The sequence below is a fragment of the Lolium perenne genome, chromosome 2 (assembly GCF_019359855.2).
Source record: "Lolium perenne isolate Kyuss_39 chromosome 2, Kyuss_2.0, whole genome shotgun sequence".
Lineage (NCBI taxonomy): Eukaryota > Viridiplantae > Streptophyta > Magnoliopsida > Poales > Poaceae > Lolium > Lolium perenne.
In genome coordinates, this window is record NC_067245.2 from 57,198,750 (window position 1) to 57,209,422 (window position 10,673).

General features: G+C 39.6%; 1 long non-coding RNA gene across 1 annotated transcript; it reads left to right on the plus strand.

The window, feature by feature from the left end:
• The first annotated feature begins 2,130 nt into the window (after window positions 1-2,130).
• LOC127332712 (uncharacterized) lies at window positions 2,131-10,419 on the plus strand. Its single transcript, XR_011751605.1, has 10 exons — window positions 2,131-2,353; window positions 2,458-2,594; window positions 2,698-2,896; window positions 3,725-3,873; window positions 4,060-5,033; window positions 5,224-5,289; window positions 5,372-5,466; window positions 6,821-6,876; window positions 9,616-9,674; window positions 10,103-10,419. It is a non-coding gene; the product is annotated as an uncharacterized lncRNA (long non-coding RNA).
• The last annotated feature ends 254 nt before the right edge of the window (window positions 10,420-10,673 follow it).

Sequence of the window (10,673 nt, forward strand, 5' to 3'; positions counted from 1 at the left end):
TAGGAAACTGACCGTGGGAAGGTAATTGCATCCTTCTCAGAATTTGATCTATTAAAAGACATCTGAAAACAAAAGATGGCTACCCTGAAGTAATTGAGTGTAAGATGAAATACTAAAATTGCTACACCAGCAAAAGTGGACAATTGCCTCATCTAAGCTGGTCTAGTGTACATCCATGTTTAACATGTGAAGATGTGAGCGTATGAATTAGTAGCCAAAAACAACAGACTATTTTCAGGGAAAGCACGGCAAAGTAAATGCAGATAATTCTACTTTAGCAATCGTCTCACCTTGACACATGTAATATGAACTATAGTTTCATGAATAGTAATTAGTCAGAACAGAGAAAAGTAACAACTGCCTTAGTTGATATAATCTAAAAATAGTAGCTGCCCATTTCAGCTAATGATTTGTCCAGATGAAAAGCCCAACATGAAACTAAGCATCAGAAACGTCCTAATTTCTCCTATAAATGATCCTAGACTACCCTCTCAACCAGGCCATCTGAGAAGGGCAAATCAATCTAGTTCGTCCAATCACGTTGCAACAGTAGTTTCTCACTCCCGCTTTTCACCTGAACCGTTGGATGAGGTAATTACTTTTCACACTTCTCGCTCCTTCGAACGAGTCCATGACAGTTAGGCCCATATACTTGCGGGGACACTTGCGTCAGTGAGCGAACCAACTCCTCTGGCTCGTGCACGTCCTTCTCGTCCGAGTCGCGCACGCCCGGCCCGGGTGAAAACCTAGATCGTGAAAATATCTGCTCCATTCTACCGTCCCACGCCTCCTACTCCCGCCCCTCGACTCCGCCGCGTCGCCGCCGCCACCAGTGGACGGCGCCCCGAGCCGCCGCCGTCGCGCCTCAGCAGCTCCTCTTGCCTTGCATCGGGAGGAGCTGGTCCGACGACCTCGGCCGCGCCATGCGCTCGAGGGCGCCGCTGCGAAGAGTGCCAGGTTGCCCTTCCCCTTGCACGAGGAGAGGAGATCAGGGGCCCTCGACCTGGCGGTGGTGCGCGGTGGCGGTGTTGGAGCTCGGGCGGCGGGGCTCATTGGCTGGACGCGTGCGCGTCCTCGATTTCGTCCGGCGGCGGCGGGTTAGTAACTCAATGGAGCGTGGGCGCCGCCGCCGCCACCTCGCATCGGGAGAGCGGCCACGGGGCACTGCCGCGTGTAGCGCCGGGAGGTGAGGGTCGCGGCCGGTCGCGGCCCTCCTCCTCGTGGTCGTCTCCTCTACAATGCCTCCGTCCCCAGCCTCCTCTGCACGGCCCCGAGCCTTGGTGTCGTGCTACCTCTTCCCCACCTCCTCTGCATGGCTTGGCGTTGAGACCTGGCGTCGCGCAACCTCTGCCCCTGTCTTGGCGTTGCTGCAGCATGGGACAAAATCAACCGTGTTCTTCCCCTTCCCTGGTGGGCTCTCGTTTCTTGACAAAGTTCAGTCTCGTTTTCAGTTATTTCCATCCAATTTTGGACATTATTAGGTTGTTGAATGCCAATCCAGGGGATGCCTTTGTGCATAAACCAGATCTTGAAAAGCATATGGATAATCCCATAGTCCAGCAGCTGCAAATGGAGGTCAACTACGCTGAAACCAAAAGCCAAAGCCATCATTACAAGAAATAGGTGTTGATTTCAACTTTTGTCAGCATCATTTTTATATTTGTAAGTTGCAGTATTGTGAGTATAATCTCCATGTGACTCTATCCTTATGCAGCTCAATAAGGTGATAGTAGATCACGAGGTTGCAATGCAGCTCGATAAGGTGATTGCAGATCATGAGGTTGCAAGGACAACTGGTTAGCAATTCTCCAGCTTTATTTTTATTATGTTATGAGGTTGCGAGGATAACTGGTTAGCAATTTCTTCGGCTTTATTTGATCATGTTATGCAGCTCAAGAAGCAATTCTTCATCTTTGAGGACTTGAGGTCCTACTGGTTCTCACCGAGGCCACATTCCGAAGCATTGTCTTGTGCCCAGGTCCATTTTGTAAGTTAGGTTTGTCAACTATAATAAAATAGAGCATGTGTTTTGGGACTATATGTTTTCTGAAACTGCAACTGGCTTGCGATGGCCCATTTACATGTGTGGTCGGTGTTTTTGTATAAATGAATTGATGCCACACTTGAATATTCAGTGTGTGTCAGATGTGAGTGATGAATATTCACACTCTTGCACCAGATCGTTTTTCTCTTCTTTTTCATTCCGAACTTTGTTTTGGTGTTCCTCTCTGCCTACTGGCTTATTTTTTCTCGCCGCCGTTCTTCATGTCCAGATTATGCCCATGGCCGTATATGCTCCATCTCTGGGGTCATTGGGTTATTTTCCTTGGTCTGCTTCTATTGTATGGTACAAGTATGTTTCTGGCTTCACTTCTTAGTTTGACTTTCCTAATTTGACGCTAGCTATACTGCATTGTATATTATTTCTGACATACTTGGTTGTGGCATTTTATTCAGCCTCAACAGCCACGCAGGTGAATCTGCTGGAATTACAAGGACTGATCTATGCTAAGAAGCTTATTGTTGAAGATGCTGCTGGTGCATTTGCAAAGATTGCGGTAGCGCCACTAGAGAGGGTCAAGAACTTACTTCAGGTATGGACTGCTTAATCCTTACAGTATCATTAGTTGTGCTAATTGCACAAGTATTTAATTGATTTATTAAATTTGGAGAATGCATCTTTTTGTTAATTTGTAGGCTCGAACCGGAGGGTTTCAATCCCTTGGGATCATCGTATCCTTGAGGAAGTTGTGGAAATACAAGTGAATTCAAGGTTTTTACAAATATTGTTGGGAAACATGCCTTAAGCTTTGACTGTCGAATTCAGCATGTTGATTTTGAGCTCTGACTGCTGAATTTACAACATTGATTTTCATGCTTTGACTTCTCAACAAAGGTATTTTATTTTACCCTTTTCTGTATCGTGGATGGTTGTCTAAATTTTGTTGGGTGCATCTTCTCTGTACAAAAAAAAACTGCTTCGGAGGTCACGCTTACTCCTTGGGCTATGGCTGATGGGAACCTTTTCTTGTTGCAAACTTTCCTGGTTGTGTCATAGGATTATCACCATTTCAAACCATGGATATTTATAGTAGATGATCTTCACTTATCCATCTAATTATTAGTATTTTAACTCTTTAATATCTCTCTTTTGCCACTCGCTTCGGCTTCATGCCTGCAGTTTTAAACTTGCTATGCACAACCTCGGTGTTCGTTGTATGATTGTTTCTCCAACCCATGGTTGGTAACATGGTTTTGTAAGGATCTTATTATGATCAGACAGACAGAAGAATACAGATAGGTTGCAGTATATGTTGTGCATTTATGCTCTTCTCTTATCCACAACAAACAAATGATTTTGTGTCTTTCTTTTTAATTTTTTAAAATGCATTTTGCAGAAGAATGCTACATCTTTTAGAAATATAGTCGAATTGTAGCCTGGAAGTACGTAGCATTCCTTTTCAGTTGAGAAGAGATACAGTTTAATTGACTGGACAGAAATTGTAGGGCACTTTTATTTTCTACTTCTTTCGGTGTACCCTACAATTTAACCTACTTATTCTTGTGGATCCATGGAGATCAGAATGGAGAAGTGGCTGTTCTATATTTTACATTTTGCACAAGTGGTTGTTATATATTTTTATATTCTGCTTCGGAATATATTTCGTGCTTTGGCTCCTTTATGCTAGGTTTTTTTTACCATTTCTTGCTATCATACTTGCAGATTAATTATTATTTAAGGTCTGATGCAATGTCTGCACATGTCTGCACATGTTTGCTTGGTGGGATAATTACCTGAAAGTATTTGTGTTTACACAGCCGGCGCCAGCTTCTTCCTCCCTATCGGCCAGGCGAGGTGGTCAGCAGGAAGAGGTAGGCAATCGGTACCTCCCCTTCTCTCTATTTCTTAATGGTTAGTTACTTTGTGGATTTGTTCATTTTTTAATCTCAGGATCTGGTTTCTTCTTGCTAAGATGAGGTGGTCTCACTCTCTGTAGGTTTCCCACAACATGTTTGTTTTAATTCCTGACTCAACTAGAATTTCTTTTATACCTGCAGGCAGTGGCATCTCTTCTCCCAGTTCCTTGGATATTGGACCTTGATTCTTCTGCAGAAACTTGAATATAGGCAACTAAAGTACATATGCTTCTCTTGAAGGACAGATTGGTCTTGAGGGTAATGAGTAGAAAAAAAATCATTTTGTGAGTCAATTGGATTGGCTCAGTTTATTTGAGAAGGCGGAAATAACTCAATGAAAGACATATATTTTGTTATGGGAATAGCCATTTACGTTTTCTTGATATGGTACTGATGTCTTTCCTTTACTTTTTATTGAAAGGTAATTGCCTTTGCCTATATTTTGTCTGTTGCTGCTGTTTTTACTCCTCAGATCGCACATATCATGGATTTTTTTTTGCAATGTGGGCTTAGTTTGCAGTCATAATGTTCAACTAATTGTTTGAGAGATAACATCTATTATTTTAGTCCTATGAAGCAGAGTTGCTTCTCTGGATGTTCTCCCCATGAATACAATGGGTTTGATTTTAATCATGATATGGATATTCTTTTCAGTTCAGCTCATGGTTTGTCGTATGATAAACAAAAGAATATTCTTCAGCTTTTAGTTTGTTCATGTGATTCACGATAGTTATTACCGTGTGTGCATGCTGTTTAATATGTGGTCTAAAAATATTGTTTTCTTCTATTTCTAATGAAATTATGGTTCTATAATCTAACACATTTTTCACCCCTTAACAAATCAGTGATAATCTAATGGTCTTCTATATGGTTGCCTTAAATCCCAAGTCAAAAATCTTTTCTTTCTTCTGGTTGTGTTGTCGCCAGCAGGACGACAGGACGGATGCGCATCGGTGGAAAACTGGTCCTTGCTCCGATTCATCAGGGAGGACAACGGTCAGGGGAACATCTGCAAGGCCTCATCTATGGTTTCTTCTTCACTGAAGATGTTGGCGTGCCTTCGTCGGGCTATCTCTCTCTGTGGAATCCTGCTACGCGGCGAGGGCGGAGATCAGGTCATCGCTCGCACTCCTCCTATCCGATTTAATCCCAGAAGATCTCATCGATGCTTATAGGGTGTTCGATTAAAATCCTAGCTGAGATTAATTTATGTAATATTTATGCTCCATCTAGCTATTTGCAATATTGCAATTAAGGTGTTGGGATGTTAAGGAGAGATGTCATACGGGCTTTTTTTCCATCCAGGTTGCTGCCGCAGTTCACAAATGCCATGGTCTGAATTGACCGGTCATATTGGGCTCACAGGTTAATGTCTGTTTTTGTCCTTGACTGATTGCTTTTTCAAGGTGGTTTCATATATTTGTTGGGAGTAACCATTCCGAGGTTGCTCTAGATTTTCCAGAAGAAGTAGCTCTATTTTACAGGACTGCTGTAACAAACCAGGAATCTAGACAATAAGCTTCATCAGCAGCAGCTTCCCTGGTGTATGTACTTGTTTGTTTTTCTTGCCTCTCTTTCTGTGATGTTTTAATACTGCCCGTCTTTATTTTGATTGCTTATAGATTATGAATTATGAATTGCTAATACAACAGTGGACATCAGAACTGTATTCTTGAGTTCCCATTCTTAACTGGACACCACAAGAGTACAACAGTTTGCTCGACCTTTGCGAGCCCATCACGGTTCTCAAGTGCCAACCGCTTATTGTCATCTCTTGTAAGGACCAAACGGATGCTACTTTTGGTTTCTGTTCGTGTATATTCGGGGGTTCTTTTTTTGTATGGTTAGCAGAACATGATATTTTCAGCAAGTAGGATGGTACCAGGATGTAGTTGAAAGTGTTAAAAATTGTTGTTCACACTAGCATGTAGGAATTCATACCAACCTTTAGGCAGCTATTTACCCAATGAACCTCTTATTGTTATTTCTTTAGGCTAGAATAGCTTAAATATTATGTCTTCCATTTATCAGCAGTTTATACACACTTCATTTATTCGTGCATTCATTTATTTTTGCAAGCTCTGCAGTTGGTTGTATTTTTTTCTTATTGCTCACTTGTGAAACAAAATAACAAATGCATTGAAAATTCATTCTGAGATATACAAAATAAGAGATGCTCGCTGTTAGTACATATGTGAATAATTCCTTTGGTTTCTGTATATGGTATCTTCCTAGCTATCACATATGAATTGGTATATTGCATACTAATGAGAGGTTTGATAATTTTAATGATGTGTTACTCATATTTCTCTATCGGGAGCCCAAGTCATTTCTCTATATTACCCTTTGTTTATTAGTTAGTGGTATAGTCTGTCGGCTACCAGCTTAAAGGACATTGCTTAACAACTTTTGGCTTCTAAAATTTATTCAGTTAAGATGCAGATCTGTTTCGAATAAGAAGAGAACTCCTAAGTAACACTTCGTACAATATGCAATATTTTTTTTAGCACGGCATAAGGATAGCTACTTATTTTTATACCAAAATCTTTTCTTCAGTTGGCTTCTCTACTTGTTCACTGCGGTTTTGATTGTTATTCCTGCGTGAAACAATTTGTTAAGTCAATTGTAATTTGCACAATGAGGTTCTCACCTATCAACTGAAAATATCGTTTGTAACAAATATCTTGAGATCTTGGTGAGCATGGATTTTGTACAATCCGCTCTTTCATCTTCTTTTCTTAGGTGTGTGCTCAATCTGTATGAATTTTGCATTAATGGCAAAAGTCTATGCTTTTGCTCTTTGTTATTAGTGGTGCACTTTGATATATAGTACAAGTCTGTGTGGTACGCTTTTTTGACCTATGTTGATTCAAATCTTGTGTTAATCATTCGTAGGTGTAAGCAGCCGAAATCTCGGGCAGACGAATCAGGCAAAAAGAAGACTCGCATTAGAAGCAGGTACAATATTTGAAATGATCAGCTCTTATCTCTCCAGATTTGTTTTACAGTATACTTGTGCCTATAGATGGTTTGGGTTTCTCATGTGAGAAAGTTGTCAAATCTGTACTGCTTCTGTAGGTTGCGATTTATCACTGATTACTTTGTGGTTTGTTTTTCAAGAGTGGTGGTTCCACCCTTCGTAGCCTTTGTTGTATGTGGATTCTTTTGATTCATGCTGCTATCAGTTGCTTAGTTATGTAGTTCTTATTTTATCATGCGGTGTATTTTCTCAGGAAACAGACTTGTGTACATTTCTGGTTTATCAACGGTTTGTTCTACTCTTATTATTAGTGCAGTGGTTTGTGCTAGCCGGATGGCTTTGCCACGACAATGACTTTGTGAACTCCTGGCTCTACCCGTTTATTTCTATCTATGAAAAAGACTCTACTTATCTACCTACCCCTATTTTTTTTTGCATGGTTCCCTGATTAGTTTATGTTTCCTTTGTACCATGATATCCAAATACTATGTTGCGACAATGTCCAACCAATATAGATGCTGATTTTGGTGTGCCTTCTTTGCTTTCATTGCTCTTCACAGAATCAAGTATGTTAGCTACTATAATATACTCCCTCCTGTTTATTATTTTTATATAAACGTTTGTTACTCTATTTTATTTATTCTGGTCCACTAGATTTTGTAAAGAGTAACATTTTTATTACGGGGAAAAAGGAATTATATTACTTAAACAGTAGCATTACAATTAATCCCTACGGATGAGTTCAATGATCTCATCCGGCCCATGACCAAACCAAACAGCAGTACTATCCAAGGATTTGGCTCCCGACAGAATTTTTTTCCCGAGGGTGCTCGGGATTCTCGTTTCCCGCGGTAACTGAGAAATCCTGACCAGTTCCCAAGCAAATTCAAAAACTAAAATTTGACTTTAAATTTCAAAGAAAGGGTTATTACGAGTCGGAACTGGAGGTTTTCACAACCTGTCTGCTACCTAACTGGTCATTCTCTGTTCATTGCTGTAAATGTGTACTCAGGTCGGCCGTTCGAACTTTGTTGCCTACAATTTTTGCATAATTATGTGATTTTGACACGGACAGAGACAATAATCGTTAAAAATATATAGGAGGACGAGGAAATCGAACCCAGAACATAGCGTTGCAAACAACTACCCGGAACCACCAAGCCACGCATTCAGCTTGTGCAATTTTGTAGACTACATCGTATTTATCTATTTTCGTACGTTTAAATTCAAAAAATTCAAAAAAAAATCAGGATTTTTTGACCGGTAAGATTGTTTACCGGGGGTGCTCGGGAAAAAATTCATATACTGCTACCGTGAGGTTTCTTATGTTTATTGGCAGCGTGGAGGTCCAGGTTTTCTTTTATTTTGCAGGGCTTTGAATTTCTCAGTGGTCATTGTGTATTTGGGTTCATTGGAAATACCAAGCATGGTTGGTCTCCTTTTTCTTTTGCTGCATGGAGTGGATCTTTGGAATTGATGCAGATGGTTTGAGAAGCAATAGAGTTTTTTTTGGTTCCTAGGTAAGCGTTCAGTTTTCCTTCATAGCACTGGCGAAATTTCTTATTTCAAGAAATTAGGAACATTTTGGTTTCTCTTGCCCACATTTGTTACTGCCGAGATTGGAATTGGAGAAGACATGCTTTTGATGTTGTCATATTAACTCTCTTCTCTAATTCTCTAATAGATGTCGCAAAGTTATCAGTTTAGTTGCCATCTCCATCTTTTTTATTGAGCTCTAAATTGACTAATACTGTATAAAGGTCAGTTACGTGTATTATTTGTTGTTCATGTAAGTGTTTTGCATGTCGTACCCCCTTGGATAAAGAAGTACTTTTTGTATGGTTCCCTAGAGATTTTCTGTTTCTTGTGAACAACTGAGTTAGGTTGATTGAATTTCCCATGAAATCGAACTGTTTGCTGCATCTCTCTGCATGTTTATCTCTCTGCTGAAGTAAATTAGGAAAATTTTCACATTAGGTTGCTTATTTGATCATTCATATCTAAATATCAATGTGCTTCTTGTATCACATATCGGCCGAGACATTATACCCATTTTGAACTATATGATCAGGTTGAAATAATTAATGAAATGCCTGAGGATAAGACCGTTACCGTATACAGATGTGGTCCTTTAGTCGACCTTTGCCATGGCCTGCATATTCCAAATACTTCTTTTATTAAAGGTTTTGAGTTCCACATTTACTGCATTATTTGTTACCTTTCTTCTTACTTTGTTGGTTGAGTCAGTCCTTTCTTTGTGCGTGGTTAGTAAAAACTGTATGCCGCTCATTTGCTGCGTATGTAGTTTGACAATGTAAGCAATTTTTTAAATACAGTTTAAATTTGCACTTCAAAATTACTAAACCGAGTTGTATGGCTAAAACATGAAAGAGCTTGTGCGTAAAATGGTGTGTTCTGGAGCAGTATTTTAGATTCTTATAATATATGTATGTTCAATTGGAGCATATGGTTTAGTTTCTTCATAGAAGCCTGAATCATGCTCAGGTTGCAGCGACTCAGATGCAGGTAAGGAATTTGTATGTAGTTAAATTGAAATGACTGGTTTACTATCATTATGTTTGTTCATTCCTGGACAAATATATGTTCGCTATTGTAATGATGCAAAATGCTTTCTTTGGCAATTCACTCATTTTTAATATCCCCAGATTCTTTCAATTTAGCTTCAGTTTGATCGGCAAATCATCTATTTCTACCAGGAAGCTTTCTGGGATCAAATAAATTATGGGTTCCCTTGATATTAAACTAAAGTCTATATGTGAGTGATTTTCATCTAGAACCCATGTTTTCACTCGATTTTGCAGTATGCAAGTCACTGTTATGTCTATTGCCTTGTTTAGCATGGAAGTCACATAATTAAAAATAGCTCTTCTGATGTAGAAAATAAAATGAATCCACAGACTGAACTCATTAAGGTATTACATGGCATAAATGTTTTCCGAAATTCTCTTTTGGTTCTGTTTGCCCAAGTTGACAAGTAGCAATCTTGATGAAACACTGCATTTTTATTTCATAAAAGTCGATGGTATGGTTTTGCACTTGCTAAATAAATCTGTGTCGCTATCTATTACCTTGGTACACATACCGCATTTTTATTTCATAAAAGTCGATGGTATGGTTTTGCACTTGCTAAATAAATCTGCGTCGCTATCTATTACCTTGGTACACATATCGGCATGTTTTCAGGTGCATGTATCAGTCTTGGTCTATGAGGAGATGCGTGCTATGTATGATGATGTGTTGGTGGCGACCTCGATCTTGAGCCACCACACCTGGCTTCTACCACCATGCAGATATCTTACTGCATTTAACTATATGCATTTTTCGTGGCGTTGTTTTTTCTTTTCCTGAACCTTTAGATATACCGAGGCAAGGCAGTAGAGAGAGTATACTTTCGTGGGGAGCTGCCACCCCTTGTTGGTAGTGTAAACTTGGCCTTCTTTGGCTCTTTTCTATGTGATTGTACACATTTTCATGGTGTGTTATCGAAAAAAATTACTGCAGCATCTCGATGTAATGGTGTGTCTTCGAAAAAAACTAAAGCAGTTAAATTATGACCTATTTCTTATAATAATTAAATATGTTAAACTTATGGTTTAAATTTTGATTTGATTCTGTCATTTGCGCGATAGCGCAACGGGTCATCTAGTAATATATAGAAACTAACTCTACATCAGGATAAGAATGAATTCAGTAGCTAACTCTATTTGAGTCCTTCTGTTACTTTGACTGATGTTTACATACTAAAGTGGTACTG